Here is a 20,403-nt window from a genome sequence, read left to right as displayed (position 1 = left end):
TACTATTTTGTTAACTTTTAACATCAGTTTGAGATGCTTTTGAGAACATTGATACTTCAATAACAGTTACATTTGACCTACTGCTGATCTTCTCATCGTATTTATTCTTATTTAGGTTCCTACTGCATTCCGATAGGAGATAGTATATGGCAAAATAGGGAAAGGTAAGCAGCACTGGCCCCCACACCTTCAATTAATAAGGATTGCAATAGGCACATAAGAAGCCTTCCAATTTTCATTGTCCATCCTGGAATGTTCCCAGGAGACAGAGTTATTTCTCTGGTATACTGAAGGTTGTAACTGGATTCTCTAAATATCCACTAGGCCCTAGGCTCCTGTCTAATGTTGCTTTGCGGATGATCATGCTTGGAGGCCCATAGATCTTTATGGGGGAAAAAAAGCAGTTCTAATGTGAGCAAGTAACTGAATCACCAACACAAGCCCATACTAAAGACCAGATCCATTACAGCCACCACATATCTATACCAGATGCCTGAGATATTTAGGAAACTTTAAGGTAATTAGAGATCAGCATCCAACTAAAACATTATACAGGTATTATTCTATTAAAATAATGTGTTTTAGAGGCAGTTTGAGCATGTTTGCCAATTATACAGTAAATAGATTTTTTGCATTGACTTCAATTATAGCAAAGATACCTCAAGTATGTAGTAATGGCTTCTATGGCCCATGCACATCCTATAATTTCAGCAGCCAATGCTTCAGTCACTCCAGATCAGCCTCAGCCCACCCCGTCTCCACTATATAATATGGCTTTCCTAGTCCTTAGATCACCTTTGTGAATTCATCACTCCCTTGTTTTTTTAACAGTCCGTGGTTTGGTGTAAGTCCTTTCAGAGCATTCATTTATGTATAAACATTTCCTAACCTTTAGACAGGAATAGTTTTTCAATTTATGTACCAGAAAAGAGGGCGCACTTATGACTTTACATTTAAACATATAGCATGCACATACAGTAGCATAATATGTGTAACAGACTCGCTGTCTTTTGTAAACAACTGTGGTTGGCTGAAATAATGAATTGAAATAGAATGGCTGTTTTGTAGAACATTAGTCATCTGGCTAACCCAGAGAAAATGTATACTTTACTAAATTGTCAGACAGTGATTGTACACTATATGCATGTCACAAAGAGCGCTTACAAAGAAACTGGGGGTTGCTATCCCTACAATGTCTGTTTAGCTTGAGGAAAAATGTTAATTATGTTTTTGCTTTGTGTGCTTACCCTAGGTCAGGGTACGTCGAAGCTACTTAGTCTTGTATTGATTCTGTGCTTGTCAACAGCTTCCTGTAGACCGATGTTTCTTAATCTTTTAAACATGGGGGAGTGCTTAAAAATAATTTTCAGGTCTCAAAGAACCCCTACTATATTCACTGTATCCACAGCATTAGTGTGGTGGTCAGTGGGAAGAATGCCTCTTACAATGCTGGCCAGTTTGCTCTCACTAGATAAGTGAAAGCAATGTCCACCATCTCTTATCACACTCAAAGTGTAAATGTTATATGTGTATTATCAAAAATAGAGTTGTAGCTGGGGAGGATTCTGGCACAGTGGTGGTAACACGAATGTGGCAGACACAATGATGGCAAGGGCTGGAGGGGAGCCTACTGCATGGGTGGCAAGGGGTAGCTTCACAGAGGTTTCACTCAAATTGAGGGCTGCCATTGTAGCGGGTGTGAAACGGTGACAGAGGGAGTGGCATATTGGTAGTAGGAATTGGGGGTGCAGTTGACAGAATGGGGGTTGGCATGGTGGTGGTGAGAGTGGTGTGTGGCTGGCAAGATAGTGGTGTTGTGAAGGAAGGTAGTTGGCACTACGGGGTGAGACGTACCACTCCCACTTTCTGCTTCTGTAGAAGGAAACCAGAATTGTTTTGTGCATGAGCTACGTGGGTGCTAAATAAAGCAGTCTGTACATGTGTGCATTGGCCAGAAGTGGAGCAGTTTTGGTGGAAATAGGGGAAGGGATAAGAGATCAAGCAGTATGGTGAGTGATCAAGGTCTGGCATGTTGTTGTGGTCACAGAAGGCTGGTAAGGAGATCATGCACTTATGGAGAGGGTGTAATTCTAATTATTTTATTGGCCAACAAAGCAGAAGAGACAGGGGTTAAAAAATGAGGAATGAAGAGAATTCTCTACAGAAACAGTATCCCCATGGGGCAAGGCAAAACTCTGAAAAGCCATTATCTCCAACGGAAAGAAAACATGTACTGTAAAAACTTTAACTAAACTTTTATACCATTTATAATATAGTTAAAAAAGATATAAAACATTAATTTAAAAACCCATAAACTTTACCTTGGAAATAAAATTGACTTACAATTATTAGTGCATTGTTTTAACTGTAGGCAGTATAGATCTTTGTTAATGAGGCCTATGTAGATGTCATGGCAGGAATCCAGCCGTTAGGTAATAAAACCATGAATGCGCTCGCCTCATCTAAAGTCCTAGAAGCTTTACAAAGACTGCATGCAGGGACATAAAGCTTGTTTATTAAGAAATAATCTTTCCTATGCCCAGAGCAGATATCCTTGTATGTTCTGTACAATTCGTGCAAAGCAGTAAAGATTTAGAAAGATCCAAAACATCTTATGGTGTCCTAAGGTTACCTTTTACAGTTACAGCACCCCATACCTTGCTGAGTTATTAGGTCACTTAGTAAAAATCCCAAATACAGGACAAGAAAGATTCATTTTCGGTGGGTAACATAACAGCTGCAGGAAGCCTTTCATGACATTTGGCCTCAAAAAAAAAAAAAAAAAAAAAAAAGAAGACGACAAACTTTTCTTTTTACATAATATATCTGCTGTATTTGGAACATAAAGGACTAGTTAACAAATTAAAAGTTCTACTCCAACAAAAACATTTTCTAGTTTTGGATAGAGTAAGGAATGCTAATGTTTCCATAATGTATCCATAGAGCAGATTTCCCCTTTCTGTTTTTGTATGGTACGTGAAATAAAGGGAAATCTCTGATCTTTGTGTAAATGTTTTTAATAAGGCTGCTGGATTATTAATCTATGACATATTTGTGGATTCTCCATCTAGAAACTGTGTGCATTTTTTTATTTTTGAGGGCAACATTAAGGATGTCACCATGTACTCACCTTGCCATTATACTGCAGCTCTTTTTTTTTTTGTTACAACTGGCATCAAAATCCACAGTTGTATCCGAAACTAAAGTTAAAGGTTTTAGCAATTGGCTGCTAGGGCCTGAATAGTGTCACATAGGAAGAGGTAACCAGATACCCTGATAACCAGAAGCATCAGGTATTATCACAAGCTGCAACGGAGGACGAAATGGATGGCAATACTGGGAAGGTGTGTATATTTGGGTTGGGGATGGCTCTTAGCAAAGATAGTATCAATATAATAGGACCAGGCAAGGTGACAGTGCCTCTTTACAAAGATTCTGTTATCAACTCCATCTTCTGAAAAAAATACCCACCTAAGACTTTAAAAGCCTACGTTTTTACCTAAACGTTTGGTTGTTCCGACTTAGAGTGTGTCTGTTTTTCCTGCCTTCTGCACATTCCAAGTGGTAACCCACCATACTAATAGGCTAAAAGAAAGAAGTTAGAGGTAGTGTCAAGCTCTGATATTACCAATAGTGTCAGACTTTCGCTATGACAATTTGCTGGGTTTGTCCATAACAGTGAAGTCCTAGGCTATGTACATACATGCAATAATTATCCCTGGAACCATGCTTAGTGATCATTTCCAGCAACAGTGGAATGAAAGAGCACTAAACATAGAGCACTATTCTGTCCTGTTGAGCAGGAAGGAGAAGCAGGAGTCACCCCGTTGCATCCTTCCCATTAGGAAACAACAGTGTTCATTCTTGATGGTCATTTAGTGAACCAATAGGATGGATCACCAAAATATGTCAGGGGATGGCTGTACTAGATTTTGGCCAGAAATCATTACAAACCTTGGGCAATGAAAATCTAGTGGGTGTCCAAAGCTTTAGCTGCAAGTATACACAAGGTTTCTTTTGGTGTCTGTATGTTACACCATATAAAGATGGCTGCTGATTGACCTTTCCCTTTCTCCCATACAGAATAACATGTCAAGCAAGAATAAAGGGGGAGGGGGGCTCATCTATAAGACAGGACGTTCTGAATCACTGACTTAAAACCAGGATATTGATTAGGAAAGCCAGTCCTTATTTTCTAATTCTTCCCGAATCACTGACTAAAACCATTAATGAAGAAAGCCATCATTACAGCCATACAGCTAGAATTGTCTTAGCAGTTTCCAAGCCTCTCTTATGACTGAGTTACTTTAAAACAATATGGTAAATCATCAAGAAGTGCAGGTGGATAGTGAGTAAGATAATTAAAAAATTCTCTTTAATGGATGTTCTTGTTGTGCTGCCATTTACTGCGTGTGGTGGGAACCCTAGCAGGTGATGTCAAATGCATGTGATGAGGAAACATCATATCTTACAACACAGCTTGTAGCATGTGATCTATGCAGATCCTAATTTATTTGTGTCTCTTCCTCGTTGATTCCTCAGCTGTTCTTGTATGTTTACATTTCAAAGTAGCCAACGCTTAACTGGCTGCTATGGTATGTTTCTCAAAAATGTTGTCGCACTGGATTATGTGAATGCTATGGCCATCTTTGTAGTCCAGTCTACTGGTTTAACAGCTTGAGAGACTCTGCGTCCAACTGACATCTATCATATTTATCACGTATTATTAGCACCGACATATTACAAAGAGCTTTACACTCCATAATCATCTCAAAAACTGTCCTTCAAAGGAACTCACAATCTAATGTTCCTATTGTCCCTATAACAATCTAAAGCAATGTACAGAAGCTCTAGTTTTGTCCGCAGAGGTGAACATTTGCGATCATCTCAAATAGAGATCTGGCATTAGTACAGGTGTCTTCTGAATTGCTTAGTGATCTGCCATCACCGATTTTGTTTTCTTTTGGGGAGGACGTAGCAGGACTCATCCTCCCCCATCCAAAAAACAGAATGGTGTTAGTTCTTTTGTCATTGAAAATCCTTACTAATGGCTGTTTCAAATCAACAAATATTGAGCTTAAGGTCATATGGGGGGGGGGGGGGGGGGGGTAGTCTATGAGCATGTTTTTTTTTAGAATGTGGGAAGAAATCAGACTTCCCAGGGGAAATCTTGCAAACACAGGGAAAACCTACAAACTCGATTCAAATAGTGAGCTGAGAATAAAATCCTAGTGCTACAAGGTAAAATACTAGCCACTGAGCAATAGTAATAAAGGCAAAAGCGTACTTTTGCAGTTCATCACCATCACTTATTATACGGTCCATGCAACTCCTGTTAATGCACTACCATGCGTTGTGGTGCACTGCATGTCCTTGTCTTCATGCATTCTTGTGCATTAGAAACACATATACTAAGTATATTTAAAAACAGAGAAACCAAGCACATAACTGGCTGATTCTGACTTCTCTGTTCCTATGTTTCATTAACAAGTTGTTGCACGCTGTGCTGTGTTTTAAGGTAAACAATTTATTTTAAATGAGTTGTCATTAATCAATACCAGACAAATAAACAGGCATGCATTTTGTCCAGAGCAGGACACCATGTATGTCAGAGCTGTGTTCCCTATTGTATTAGATTGCCAAATACAATGCAGCAAATGCACGCTACCACAATGCACCGTTATTTTTGTTTTTGTTATGTTTTGCTAATTCAAGTTTGTGATATTTATTTTTTTACATAGATTCAATAAATAGATTGCATTACATCTGTCAGCCTGTACATACTTTGTGATGAGTATTTGGAAACCCCAAATTACAGTCCTCCAATAGGAAATATAGTAGCAACATTTCCTAGTAGCAATACTGGGATAAGTTGCTGTAATGTCCTAAGAAGTAGAAAGAAAGGTATTAAAGATGGAAGGGGTCCCTACATTACTGGATTTATAAGCTGCTGGGATGTTGCTCATTTCTCAAGTCATTTGCTTTATTTTAAGGTTATATTTATAAACAATTTCCACACTGATTCATTTAACAAAAGTGTAAAATGAGATGGGTCAATCAACTTGCGTTGCATTAGTTTTCATATACTAACTAAACTAATACAGGATCACCTATTGAACAAACTGAATGACACCTGCTATTAAACAAATATATGTTTGCCAAAGTCTACCTTTCAAGTACACTAAAGTATGTTTTCCCAATTCAGTTTACACAGAACGATATAACAAGCACTTTTGTTAAATGTATCATTATGTTAATAGTTTAAAAAAAATTGGAGATTAGGTGTTTTTCTCTGGTTCCTTTGGGCAACAGAGAGATCCCTTTTTAATTTGTTTCAATGAATCCTATCATCTACTATTTTGCCTCTAAACTGGACTATCCTGTGTTACTGAGAAACCTTCAGGCATCATCTGTATCCTATTCACACGTGATCTATTAGGAAGTAGCATTTACCATTCAGTTGGGTATCCTACCACAGACAGGTGTGCAAATGTTTGGTTATTTCTGTCTGCTGAAAGAAGGAATAAGTACAAGGATGTAGGTGTGCACTATCCATAGGACACAAAAAGTTTCCCGTCCTTTCATTTTTTCTTATCATTTTGGTTGCAATTCCTTTGAGAGGACAGAACTGTTCCAGATGACACTTTTCAGCTTGCGATATTCATTGTGACACCAATATTGGTATTTTGAGCTCCGCCTATAGGTCAGTTTATTCCTTCTCTTTGCTGGGTTTTCAGTTTTTCCACTAAAATCCTTGCATTGGCTAATGCAGAATTCATGAACTTACCGGGAGACAAGAGTCTGATTTTTAATGACTAAAATGCAGTGTCAGAAAGTCCCTTCTGACATTACCAGGAGCCTAATACATCATTGTTTATGTTCAGATCTGCAGATTGCAATACCAGGAACTGTCACTGGATATGTAATAGTAGATGTGAGAGAACAGGAAATTCATGGTAACAAAAATAAGTTTACTCTTGAAAACGCTGCTGATGTTTAAATCATCAAAGAAAACTTACTGCTTAACATTTGCATTAAAAGGCTGCATGGAACTGGGCAGTGAAGATTCCCGAAGTCTCATAATTTACTGGAAAAATGTTTCATAAATCAGGTATATGATGTATGAATTGTTTATAGGATGATAATTAGCTTCATATTGGATTGATTCAGCTTTAATATATTTTATTATTTATTTTATAACGAATCAATTTCTTTTTAAGCTCAGCATACATCTATTCTGCAATGATAAAGAATGCATGCGTGTTGTTATGTTAACATTTAGGTTCAAACACCAAGGTGAGTGTCATATGAATGGCACTATAACACACTGCTGTTACTGTATAGATGTAAATAAGGCCTTTAAGGCAGTGGTCCCCAACCTTTTGCAGGTGGCAGACCACTAAACACACAGGCTCCAGACCGGGCATGTGCGGGGAGCCGTGTGTCACTCAAAGGGCAAGAAACCTGCCCCCAACATGACTTCAATGCCAGAACCTGTACACTCCAGAGGCACAAACCCGCTCACCTCCCTGAGCCTGCAATGTCTCTAGCTGGTGCGCCCCCCCAAGGGGGGTCTTCTCTTGACCCCACTGATGGGTGCACCAGCCAGAGCTGTGGCCCACCTGTCAGACGGCCGCAGCCCACTAGGGGACCCCTGCTTTAAGGATCCTGCAAGTACAGAAATATGGATCTCAATGGGAATACGCAGGCTGTAAGTGAAGTAAACTTTTGTAAACTGTAAACTAATTTCTGATCAGTCACTCATTACAGCAGTAATTCACAACCTTTTTACATGGAGGAATCCATGACAAAACTTTCAGGTCTTTAGGGAATCCCTACTATAATTACTACATCCACATCTTACAGTGCATTAGTGTAGTGGTCAGTGGGAAGAATGCCTTCTACATTGCTGGCTAGTGGGAAGAATGTCATCGCTACAGATAGCCAAAAAGATCATTGGTGTCACTTAAACTGACCTGAGAGGCACAAATTGCTCAAGGAACCCCTAGCAATCTTTGGAGGAACTCTGGTTGAGAAATCCTACATTTGATAGTGATTTCTGGCTGAGGATGGAACGGAGCCAACATCTTAACACACAAGTCAGCAGATGGTGAATAACCACATCACACTCACAGTGACACTGTAGGTGACCTGTAGACACATGGGCTTTATTCATTCACAGTACTACATAGATTCCACTTTGCAAAGTGAACGTTTACTTAGCTTAGACAATAAGCTGTGTTCACTGTAGTCCTCCAGAGTCACATTCATCTTCTTTACTAAGTTTGTAACCATTCACAACTCTTTTAGTATATCAGCCCCATTGCATGCTGGAGCAGAATCTGATCACCTTTCAGGTTCCTCACTAATAAAATACCTAGTATATTAGCTTTTATTGCTGGAACATTTTTCAATGAATGTATGTATCATACAAGTATTATGATTCACTGGGCCCGATTTCTTAAAGATCTTCAGGGCTTTTATTAGTGAAGCTGGGTGCTCCAGCAAACCTGGAATGGATCTCTTCAGAGTAATTTACTATAAGCTATTGTTTTGAATCCTGGGCCAGATCCATTCCAGGTTTGCTTGATCACCCAGCTTCACTGATGAAAGTGTAGCCTTGGAGAGTTTAACCTCATACCATCATATGAGTACAGTATACCCACCACTTTACATGCAATACAATTTATCAAACTGCCTTACAGGCAGATATAAAAGACTCAAAGGGATGCAATAGTACAATAATTACAAATGCAGAATAAGTGCATGTTTTCTTTTTACAAGAACAAGGAGCCAATTAACTGCACTATAGGGTATGCCACTAGAATTATCGATAAGAGTGACAAGGAGTCCATCAGTTTGCTGCTTTTTTTTCACTGTCTAGTGACAGATGAAGCAGAAGATTCATTAGCTGCTCCTACTGAACCTCAAAAAAAGAACACTGAGGTCCCTTCACCTGTCGGACAGTAAGGACAGTGTGGTGCTGCATGGCACATGAAGTTATGGATGGATAGATATATAAACCCTTTGCCATGCAAGGCAGCTTCCTAATGATGATCATATACTAGATGATATTTCCAATAGTACGGACATTATCTTTGATAATAACTCCAATTGGACCCTGAATCAATAATAAAAATGGGACATTCCCAAATAAGGTTTGATCAATATATCAATCAAACATTGACTGGGAATGCTGTTTTATTTTTTTTTTTTGCCCTTTTCTCTGATCACCAATAGTGTAGCTGAGCGGGAGGAGCTCTCCCAGCTATTGGCTGTCATATCAGAGGAGCAAAGCTGTTACCAGGTAAACAAGAAATAACCGGGACATACCAATCATTTACCAAGTTGTACACCCACCAACCAATGTATGGCCAGAGTTGGATTCATAGGAGTATGAAGAATTCAGTTTTTCATATATATATATATATATATATATATATATATATATATATATATAAAAATAAATAAAAACTATGTGATTTAATTAAGTTACACATTGAATATGTTGGAACACCAAACCTACAACCAGATTAAAATGGAATAAAAAAGCTACAGCATTTGGCGATGCCGCACGATTGCTTTGATACCCACATCATTTACTATACATATATTACTTGGCAGCAACCAACCTACACACGTGGATTTAAACTTCTGTGTTATAACTGTACATTTTGGCACACATAAAAGTATACTAAACATGGGATCATTATAAAGACCGCCAACTTAGGGATCAGAGTGCGTTCACCAGGTCACAAATGTGCTGCAATATTTATATATGTTTTCAAAACAAATAGATACATTGGCATACCAGATAATATTATTTACAATAACATTGTGCTGTTGTATGTCATTTATACCAATAAACAGGATGATATAAAATCTTAAAAATAACAAACATACAGAAATGGTATAAACATTGGGATCATTATTGTAAAAGGATAGATAGATGGATAGATAGATAGATAGATAGATAGATAGATAGATAGATAGATAGATAGATAGATAGATAGATAGAAAGATAGATAGATAGATAGATAGATCCCCTTACCAGCATTGTCTGTGGCTCTTGATGTCGCCTCCCTCCATATATTACATGGGTGACATATATTGGCAGATGTCAGCACACAGGATAGCCTCTTGTGGTCTGGCAGGAATTATAGAGACGCCAGAGGAAGGAATATGCAGTGAGTAAGGCCTCTGTGTACAAGGCCTGCCTGGAAGGCAGATGAGGCCTGTGATCTCATGGTCACAGCACTACTCCTCCCATCGGATTGTCATTAGATACTCCCACAATATTACCATAAGGCAAACCCACAGCTCACAAATGGCTCAGATGACAATCAGAGCTGTTCCCAGATCCTGACATCACCAAGCCCTATTTATAAATGGCTGTTCGTCTTGGTTTTGGTGTCCCAGCACAGCTCTGATCCCTCACATCATGATATTACACTAGCTGCATTGTGTTATTATGTTACCATCATCTCCCATTCAGGCACAGGCTTCATAACTTGTTTTCTGCATGTGTTGCACATATGCAATATTTTTAATAGTAGATCTGTATTTCATAGCATTCTCCTGAACAGTTAATATAGAATAGTGTATAGTTATATAACTCGGTCTGGACTACTTTTTGGGAGAAGAAATGAGGCAGCACAGAGTAATGATGATGTGAAAAGTTCAGAAATCGAATTAGCCAACAAAATAAGCTGAGATTCGATTAGATGCTATGGGTTAACATTTTTATGTACAGAGATTTAACAGTTTGTACTGCTGATAACATGAGCCTTGGAAGTACACATTTAAACGATAGGACAGTGGTTCGTAAGAAAATTTTGGTGGTCCGCAGCTCTGCCCGGTGCACCCACGTGAGAAGGACCCCCCTGGACACAACCCGCCCACGCTCCCATTGCAGGCCTAGATCCGCGATGGGAGAGTGGGCGGGGTTATGCCACAATGGCGTCACTTTGATTGACTCGTCTCCCCGTGCATGCGCGGTCAGGACCCAGTAATTTTAGTGGTCCGCGGGACCAAAAAGGTTGGCAGCCACTGTGATAGGAGATATCAGAGTTATGAAGAAGTTATCGCAATAGTGCAATATGTTGGTGATATATAAAGGAAGGATAAAATCGGGGAGAGCCACATTAAAGCCATGATTTCTCATGGCTGGTATACACAACAGTGCTCAACCCAGAAATGTTTTTTAAGCTAGGGTGACCACCCAAAAACAGCCGAGTGGTTGCTGAAAAGTGCCGGGTGTTGCGCCCAGCTAAAAGAGGCCGGGGAGAACACTGAACAATATGCCTCCATCACAATACCCACACTCCCCATCAGTATGTGCGTACCTTTTCGCGCTTTTTTTTTACCACTTCTGGCTGTCAGGAGAAAAATATTCTCTTTTGTTGATGATTTATATCCTGCTGATCAGCAGAATAACAACATTTCTTTATGACTGACATTTTTAAAGATGCCCAGGTCTCTTCTTTTAGTGCATTGTGCAAGGATCCTATTCAGCAATGCTCCTGCATTGCATTCCACTGACTGCTTTAAAAATAAGGTTTAGGTGTATCTTTTGTCACAGTTATTCTCTTCCTAACAAACATTATTGTGTGTGTGTGTGTGTGTTACTGTACCACCCTAATATAAAGCCAGTTCTATCACACTAAGGCATGTGGTTGGGTTGTTGTGCAGCTGTCTATATGGCTTAGCACCAGCTAGTTCCAGCTACCAGCCTGCACCTATATCTAGCTAGGGTTGTACATGTGAACGGCCACACTTTAACACAACTGCATGCTTCACTATGAGTGGACAGACTGTGAGATGTTCATGGAAACTGAAGAAGGAGACCTTTTTGACAAATCATCAAGCCAGTTGTCCCATATCTTAGTTCTGCCAGGACTGGGGCTATGTCCATAATCACTCTGAGAGTTGCAGTTTTTAAATCCAGCGGCATTTACCACAAACTAGAAATACTGTTCTCCTATTGCAAACGGCAGAATGATGCAGAGGAAAGATGTAAATAATAACATAGATATCTGTGATATTTGCTAAGGCCATAAATTCTTCTTCTTCTAGAGATTCCACAACTGAATCAACAAACCTAATTTGGAACTATCAAAAGTGGGACAAAGGCTTTACACACCTTGAAGACCAAGATGGGAGCCCATATTTGGGTATCCTGAACTGGTTTAAATAAAATTAGTAGTGTCTCTGGAAAGGCACGAGGGTATAATGCAGGGGTGCCCACACTTTTTTGGCTTACGAGCTACTTATAAAATGACGAAGTCAAAATGATCTACCAACATTGCACAGACACTGCACTACAAGACTATAGTGACAGGAAGGCTACAGTTCACCTGTCATAGGAGAATGACGTGCTGCTCAAGAAAAAGAACTTCTAATCTGTACAAAGGTATCTCAGTAATTGAACCCTGACACCGAGCCTGAACTGACTCTCTGCCTCCCTCCCCACTTCCCACTGTTACACAGACCCTATAGACGTACAGCAGGGCTGCTGGTGCACAGCAGGGAGGGGGAGGGCAGGGCTCTGCGATCAAACTCAGGTTGCCTTTGCGATCTACCAATAGATTGGTATATAGGTATATACTGGTATATAGGCTCTGTGCCATATTAGCCATAATATTCCACTGGAGGATCCACATTATGTCCTCTTTTATTGAAATTAATAAGAACAAGATGTAAAGAGAATCATCCCAATGGTGTTGCAGTTAGCACTTTTTGGACTGGACTATAGAAGACCTACAGTATTGGTCAAATGTTTTTGCAGTGTCACAGAAGTTGTGTTTCTGTGGTGTTTTTGATGGCAGATCACATTGTTTTTAGATTATCGTGCAGAGAGATCAAAAGGGATTTGAAGAATTAACTGCAAAGAGCTTTATTAGCATAAAAAGTTACTGTTATCACTAAAACACATTTTATTGTATTATGGTTCTGGCACAAAAAAATCACTGGATCAATCGGACTGAATTATAAAAGCAGACGTAGGTACCCCACACTCCATTACAAGGGTTATTTACTTGTTTATTCATTCCAGGTTTGCTGAATCACCCAGCTTCACTAATAAAAGTGCATCCTCTCCAGCCTTGGAGAGCTTTAATGAATTAGGCTCATAGTCTTTAACTGATATGTACATTAACAGGTAAACAGACTAGGCAGAGAGGCCTAAAATGGTTGCAGGTAACTGGTCTCATAAAGTATGTTTTTCTCCTTTTTTATCATCCTTTAGACAAAACGATTGACTCTTGCCGCGAGGAAGAGGACCTACTACAAGTGTGCAACATACTTTTGCCTGAAGTTCCACTTCCTTATACTTTCTATTCGGTTTAACACACATCAAATAGACAAGAGAATAGAGAAATCTTCCAAATAAAAACCCAGATAGCAATAAAAAGTTCCAATCATCCACAATCCATCTGTTGCATGAAACACTATAAAATAATATTATTATTAAAGAGGATTTATATAGCACCAACATGTTACGCAGCGTTGTAAAATGACAGACAGTGACAAAGGAGGAGAGCACCCTGCCCCAAAAAGTGTACAATCTAGGAGGTGGGAGAAGTAATAAATATATTTTACTTTTATATTGGTGTTCTCATGATGCTTTACACAAATATTGCAACACTAATGGAGATTAGGTAGGACGGTATAACACTTCTTTTCCCTGCCGTCAAAAAATTTCACTTAACAATTAACTTTGATATGCTAGAGTGTGTATGCTTAACACTTTTTTTTTGTGTTTTTTAACAACTTTTTACATTTTTCTGGGAGGTCTTCCATCCCCTTCCATCTTTACAGCTACTGCAGTAAAGATTGTAAGGGAAACCTGCAGCCTTCTGGGGTACTCTCACCAGGAGGTTTTGGGATGCTCCCTCTGCATCATCAGGGGATTTCCCATAAGGTAAAAAAAACAAAAAACATGCTCAAACATTTGCAAAAAGACAGATCACACAAATTAATTTCTTCTGCAGGAAAAATGAAGAATTTCCATAGTCTCCTGACCCCAGGCGAACTGACTGCAAAACTTTACATTTGTATTATGTGAAAGGCTGCAGTAGGTGGCTGCTCTTTGCCAGACAAGAGTAAGAACTACACGGGCATTAGGAATTACATGATTGTATTCTCTCATATTCTCAGAAAGTAGACAATGCTTGTTTTTAGGAAATAGTTAAGCTATGTAGAGACTGGTGGTGAGGTTTTGGTGCAGTTACTGCTTCCTCATGATACTGAACTGCTCCTTGGGTGGGATGGTACATGTAGTGTCTAACACACCGCAGCCCAGTAAAGTTTGAATGGGTTCAGCAGTGAGCCGCTTGGTATACTTAACAATACATAAAAACATAAAAATGTATATACTTATATTCAAGATACAAACAATATACCTTCTCTATAAGAACAGCTGACAGGACAGAAAATCTTCTCTGAGAACATCAGGCTAATTAATATAGAAATCTTTCAATCAGCACAAATCTACAAACTGCTGAATTACCAGTGGAATAATTTTTCTGTAATGGACTTTTTTGCTGAATTAAGTTATTTTTACCTCAACCACAAAGCTATCACTCCAATCTTTTGTAATATACTGTCTTGGGAGTGTGCCTATTTTGTGGTCTTAAGGAAATTATTAATTCATGTTTTCAAAGATTACATTTGGAAGCCATGTTTCACTCTGATGTCCCAATATCTATATATTGGTGATTCATATATATATATATATATATATATATATATATATACATTTGAGCTGTCTTTTATAGGAGTTCATTCAGTCCCATCAAGCACAGGGGAAGCCAGGACTTCCAGGTATCACAGAGTTCCAGGGAGTGATCAGGCAGGTAACATGAATTATTGCTGAAGGGGCTTTGCCTGTCATTTTTAAAAGTGGAACTTAAGTTTAACTTTATTTCACCAAAAATATTTCCATACCATTTTATGTTCATTGAACATTAAACATTCCCAGATGAGGGTAAGGCTATGACAGAGCATGGAGAGGGCTTTCCCTGAGAATTTGCCCTTCTGGATTAGTCAGTTTTTGAAGCAGATTGAGAGGCACAAATTAGAGTGAATAAAAATAATCTATTGTAAGAAAAAGTGCAGGTAAGCATTTAAACTACTTTTTTTTCTGTGCCTTTACCTGCATCTGTCTATAGTTTGTGACAAGGTCTTTTAAAAGTAATAATACTGCTACAACCAGTAATGATTTTCTTTATGTGAACACTATTTCATAGAATTAATGGGTAATTTTCTGCAAAGAGGCAATAAAAGAACTAGATGATGAACATGATCAAAAGAATAGGAAGTGAAATGAAAACAGTAAAAAGTATTTCTTCAAGATAAGAGATCACAGGGGAAAGGTGGGATCTGTGTCCACTCTAGACAAAATGGTTTCTCCGTACTGTCTCCATGTAGTTTACTGTCAGGTACTCTAGAACAGTGGTCGCCAACCTTTTGGTCATGTGGACCACAAAAATTACCAGCTTCTGACCGCGGGGAGCCGTGTGTTACTCAAAGGGGGGTAACCTCCCCCATAGTGATGTAATGATGGCATAACCCCGCCCACTTCCCCAATCGCAGATCTGAGCCTGCAATGGGAGAGTGGGCGGGTTGTGTCCAGGGACACTGCTGGCCCACTTCCCTCTGGTCGGTGCGCCCCTCCAGTGGGGTCATTCTTCTGACCCCACTCAGGGGTGCACCGGCCAGAGCCGCAGATCACCAGTTGGCGACCGCTGCTCTAGAACTCTCTCCACATCTCTTGTGCCACTTACCTTTCTGACCTGGTAGAAAAATACAACACTAGCCACTCTCATTCCTTCCTGCCCATTGACTTCCCCACTCATAATCCTCCTCACATGCATGGCTCCAAGGCTTTTCAAGAGCTGTCTTGACTCTCTGAAGTGGTCTTCTTTGAGCAATTTAGCTTGCTCCTACTTTCTGCTCATTTAAAAAAGCACTAAAAACCCATCTTTTCAAACTTGCCTACCCGTCTTCTTCTGTCTCCTTACCTCTTGGGCAGTTCATTTCTGTCTGGATTTATATATCCAAAAGCGGTACATTGTCTTTCATGAGAATGTATTTTACAGTATATTAAAATAGTATGAGCATAATAAAGTTTGAAACACAAAATCATGTCAAAATAATAAATTAAATACATTTAATAATACATTTATTAATAAACTTTGACATGATTTTGTGTTTCAAACTTTATTATACACATACTATTATAATATACTGTAAAATTAATTTTCATGAAAGACAATGTACCGCTTTTAGACATATAAATTCAGTGTATTGCATTCAATACTGGTATTTTGTATTGGATGCAATACAAAATAATTTGAAATTCCCGCCGTGCTCCTAGCAACGGCTGTATACATCTTCACCGGGAACTCCCGGGGAAGGTCAGCGCACTCGCCAGGGGACAGATCAAAGCAGAGGACGCGACCAGAGGATGACAGGAGCCTAGAAGGATGCCGATGGGACCAGGTAGGTGTTTATTTTTTTCTTTTTTAACTACCCCGAGTGTGACTCAGGGTTACCGCTTTCAGCTTGTTTTTTTTACCTGGAGTCACACTCGGGCTTACGGCTGACAAAGTTAAAACCCTCACTTTTTACTCGTCAATCCATATCCCCCTCCTATTGTGTGACACTTCTCCACCTCTTAGATAGTAAGCTCTTCTGGGCAGGGTCCTCTCCTTCTCCTGTGTCACTGTCTGTATCTCTCTGTCATTTGCAACCCCAATGTACACCTCTGCATAAAATGTTGGTGCTATATAAATACTGTTTAATATATTAGTAATAATATTTTTTCAAAGCAGGAGTTGTTGGAAAAACTTATCTCTCTGACAGGGCTGGCATCCCCACCATCGGAGTTAGTTACTAGACTGAAGTCCATGACAAATTTGCTCATTGTAGGTGTGGTTGGTATTTGCTGCTGGAGAGCTGATGTCCCTACAGCTGCTGACAGTAACAAAAACAAAAGCCTACATAATGTTGATGGTCTGAGCAAATGAGCAAAATCAGAGTTCCTTTCTGGTGAGACCTGGCCAGGGGTGTAGTGGGGCGGGCACAGGTGGGAACGCTGTGCCCTCACTTTTTCCAGAAATGGGCACGTGTGCCCACTCCTATTTTGCAAAGAATCTCTTGGTAGTCCGCGGCTCTGGCCAGTCTGCCCCTGGGGGTTCAGGAGAAGGAGTCCCGGTCCGTGTCTCCCATATGGAATTGCAGGCTCAGGGTGGTGGGCGGGTTGTCTCTCTGAACACAACCTGCCCACAAGTCTGAGCCTGTGATGGGGGAGTGGGCAGGTTCTGGCATCATGACATCACTCTGGAGGAAGTTTCTTCTTCCACCTTTGAGTGACACATAGGCAGGGGTGTAGTGGGGTGGGCACGTTTACATAACAATGATAGTACCATGCCTCTTCTTTTTTTTTCACCCCTGCACCTGGGACAAGACAATTACTCCACCACCAGGCTCTGAAATCCCCAAAACCCTACCATTATCTAAACCTCCACAGAGATTACTGTTAGGGTCTGCAGTGCCCTGGGAGACCCTTTTCTGAGACTGGTATTAGTATTTATTGTTATCTAGAGGTTGCCTGGTGCCTCTACATCTGGATTTAAAACCATCACTGTGGTCAAAAATGTTTAAAACCTCTGGTTTTACAGCAACACTGAGGGACAGTTGAGATGTCTGCTTATCTCTGCATTTGTTTTATGCCATGGCTTGTGCCCCATGCTGTCTTTCAAAGTTCCTTTAAGTAGGTACATATGGTTAGTAAAGTTCTTGCTCTTCCAAGAGTTCCTACCGGCCTCACTTTTACTTGATTAGCTGTAATGTGTTAACATTATATACTCAGGCCACTAACATGTCATCTCCCAAGCCTATAGGCTGGTTTAGATCTGAAGAGCAATAGGGATGAACGGGCGAGATTTTAAAATTCGATTTTGTGGCAAACTGGGCCATTCTCGCTTACCGAACATGTAAGCGAGAATGGCCTATGTAAATTCAGCTGCCCAGAAAGAATTTTTTGGGACCTGCAAGAGCAATCAGCTGTCAGCCCTGCTCCCTTGATTGCTCTTGCAGCCCTGTATGTCTTCTTGGATAGAGATTCTCTAACCAAGAACACAGGAGTACCGTGGCTGTGTTCATCATGAATGAATGCAGCCGTGGGAGCCGTGCCCGGGGATCGCACACAGGAGGAGTACCACAGCTGCATTTATTAATGCAGACGTGGGAATCATCCTGTAATGATTTCCTTGATCTTCCAATTGGTCCACAAAATTGGTTTACCGAAATTTCTCGGACCCATCGGAAGTTCGAGGAAATTTTTGCGATAATGTCAGAGGCACTCTGACATTCTCGCTCATCCCTAAATAGCAATAATAAGTGATATTAAGACATGAGCTTCTGCAGAAACACTCCATGGATATTGTACAGTGTATTGTGAAACTGGATATTCATGATGTCTAACACAACACAACTGTACTTTCTAAAACGTAATGTGGATTCCTTATTGTGACTGTTCATTGGGTGCTTTTTTTAGGAATCTTAATTCTGATGAACCCTCTAATTAGTCCTTGGAGTTGGCCAATCCCAAGATTGCCTATCCACCTCTGAGGAAGGTAATTGTACAAATATCTCCTAATAACAGGTAGCTGAGGCCAGGAACAAGACTGAGGATGAGAAACTTGTCCATTTGTTTCAATGGCAGAAATTGATTACCACCAGTGAACGTTTGAAGGAATGTCAGCATGTGTTTTATAACTAGAGCTCTTTACTTGTATCCAAAATGTTGTGTCTTATATACTAAGCTTTATTACCATGGCACAAAGAGATAATTGAAACCTAGAAGTATGCTTATTGTTTAAAAAATGTGCTCCTGATGAACTCTCATTTTAGCTGTAGACCAGAAATTATTTCTAACCAAAGTTTATTGCTGTAAGGAGCTTTAGCATATGTTTGTGGCCACATGGTTTGCCTGGTGTCTTTTTATGAAGCCATTGTTATATTTATTCTACTGCCAGCTCACATCCTGTGTTCATACCACTGCCAATTTCAGGTGTAGTTTTATAGCCCAACTCATTTTGTAAAAAGATAAACTGATCCAATGTGCTCTAGTTTCCTTCTCCTTTTATGAATGAGTCACTTACTCTTTCATGTGATTTGTTCTTTGCAAATAACAGTTGGTGCCAAAAGAAACGTACCTTTACTACTATGATATTCAAAGTGGACCATTAATAACCATACCAGTCTGCATGAATACATTTCTATCACAGTATACATCAGCAATATCATTTTTTAAGTTTAATTACCAAAAACCATTTTAGAGCCCCAGTCAAGTGATTGTTCTGTGATTGCTCTGAAATCATGTAATCAGTCTGTAGCAGAGTAACTGTAATTATAATTTTGATATTATTTTATAATTCGCTCTTTGCTAATCAGTGTCTTAATTTTTATAGTACATAACTTGCTTTAGCAATTTTATGCAATTGCTTTTCAAAAAAATTTCTACAGTATAATTTACTTTTGTTTTATAACTAGTAATATTTATAGTATGATAAAAAGAATCATATTTACCATGATAATAATTTACTTTGCTATTTGAATCTTGCAATTAAAATGTGAATATAATTATTACAAGACAAAGTATACCGCATTTAGAGAGACTTTTGTCGAGGAGTATTTTATTTTTAAAAATCCGGCAACCTCCGACCTGAGGAGTGCCGGACTTTCGAAAATACCGGATTTTTTACGGTTATTTATGCTGTATATATTTACCAGAAAATACCTGTACAGTTCAATAAATGGTGGCTGAACCCATAATGGAGCTTTATAGCCGCAAATAAGTGAGAAGAAATGAGCAGGAAAGCATATGCAAGCAAGACCCAACAGCTGATTCTGGAGTACAGCTCCATCAAAACATAAACGGCGCCTACAGAAAACAGTGTAAATTTGAGAATAAGCTCAGAAAACCATGCTGGAAATCTGAAGGAACCAGATTATCGATGGCCGGATTTTTGAATGTCAACCTGTATGTAAACCATCACATCATATTTTTTTAAACCCATGCTTGCCAATGGTACAAAATCTAGTGGTAGTATAGTGCCACCTGCTGGAAATAAATGCATACTACATGATTCAATTTAGAAGCTTTTTTTATAGAACAATTGGCAGTGAGCTTTCCATGTAACTATCTATAAGCCCAAAATATTAAGAAAAATGCTGCAAAAGAAGCTTTCAAACAGTTTATGTTTATATGACACATTGTTTACAAGATTAAAGCTTTAGTTATAAATTATTTTTTCGACTGGATTTAACAAAAGCACAATGGGGGCCATGGATGATCTTTATGGGTGAATTTTAAAAAAATTGCTTCAGTTCTTT

At 39.3% G+C, this 20,403-nt stretch overlaps 1 protein-coding gene across 1 annotated transcript in view; it reads right to left on the bottom strand.

The window, feature by feature from the left end:
- CUL1 (cullin 1) overlaps positions 1-10,257 on the bottom strand; it is a 44,356-nt gene extending 34,099 nt beyond the window's left edge. Inside the window, exon 1 of the mRNA XM_072412255.1 lies at positions 10,052-10,257. The gene's annotated coding sequence lies outside the window, so the exon portion shown is untranslated. The remainder of the gene's footprint in view (positions 1-10,051) is intronic.
- Between the last annotated feature and the right edge of the window lie 10,146 nt (positions 10,258-20,403).

Source organism: Pyxicephalus adspersus, chromosome 5 (assembly GCF_032062135.1).
Source record: "Pyxicephalus adspersus chromosome 5, UCB_Pads_2.0, whole genome shotgun sequence".
NCBI lineage: Eukaryota > Metazoa > Chordata > Amphibia > Anura > Pyxicephalidae > Pyxicephalus > Pyxicephalus adspersus.
This window is presented reverse-complemented; position numbering and strand designations above follow the sequence as displayed.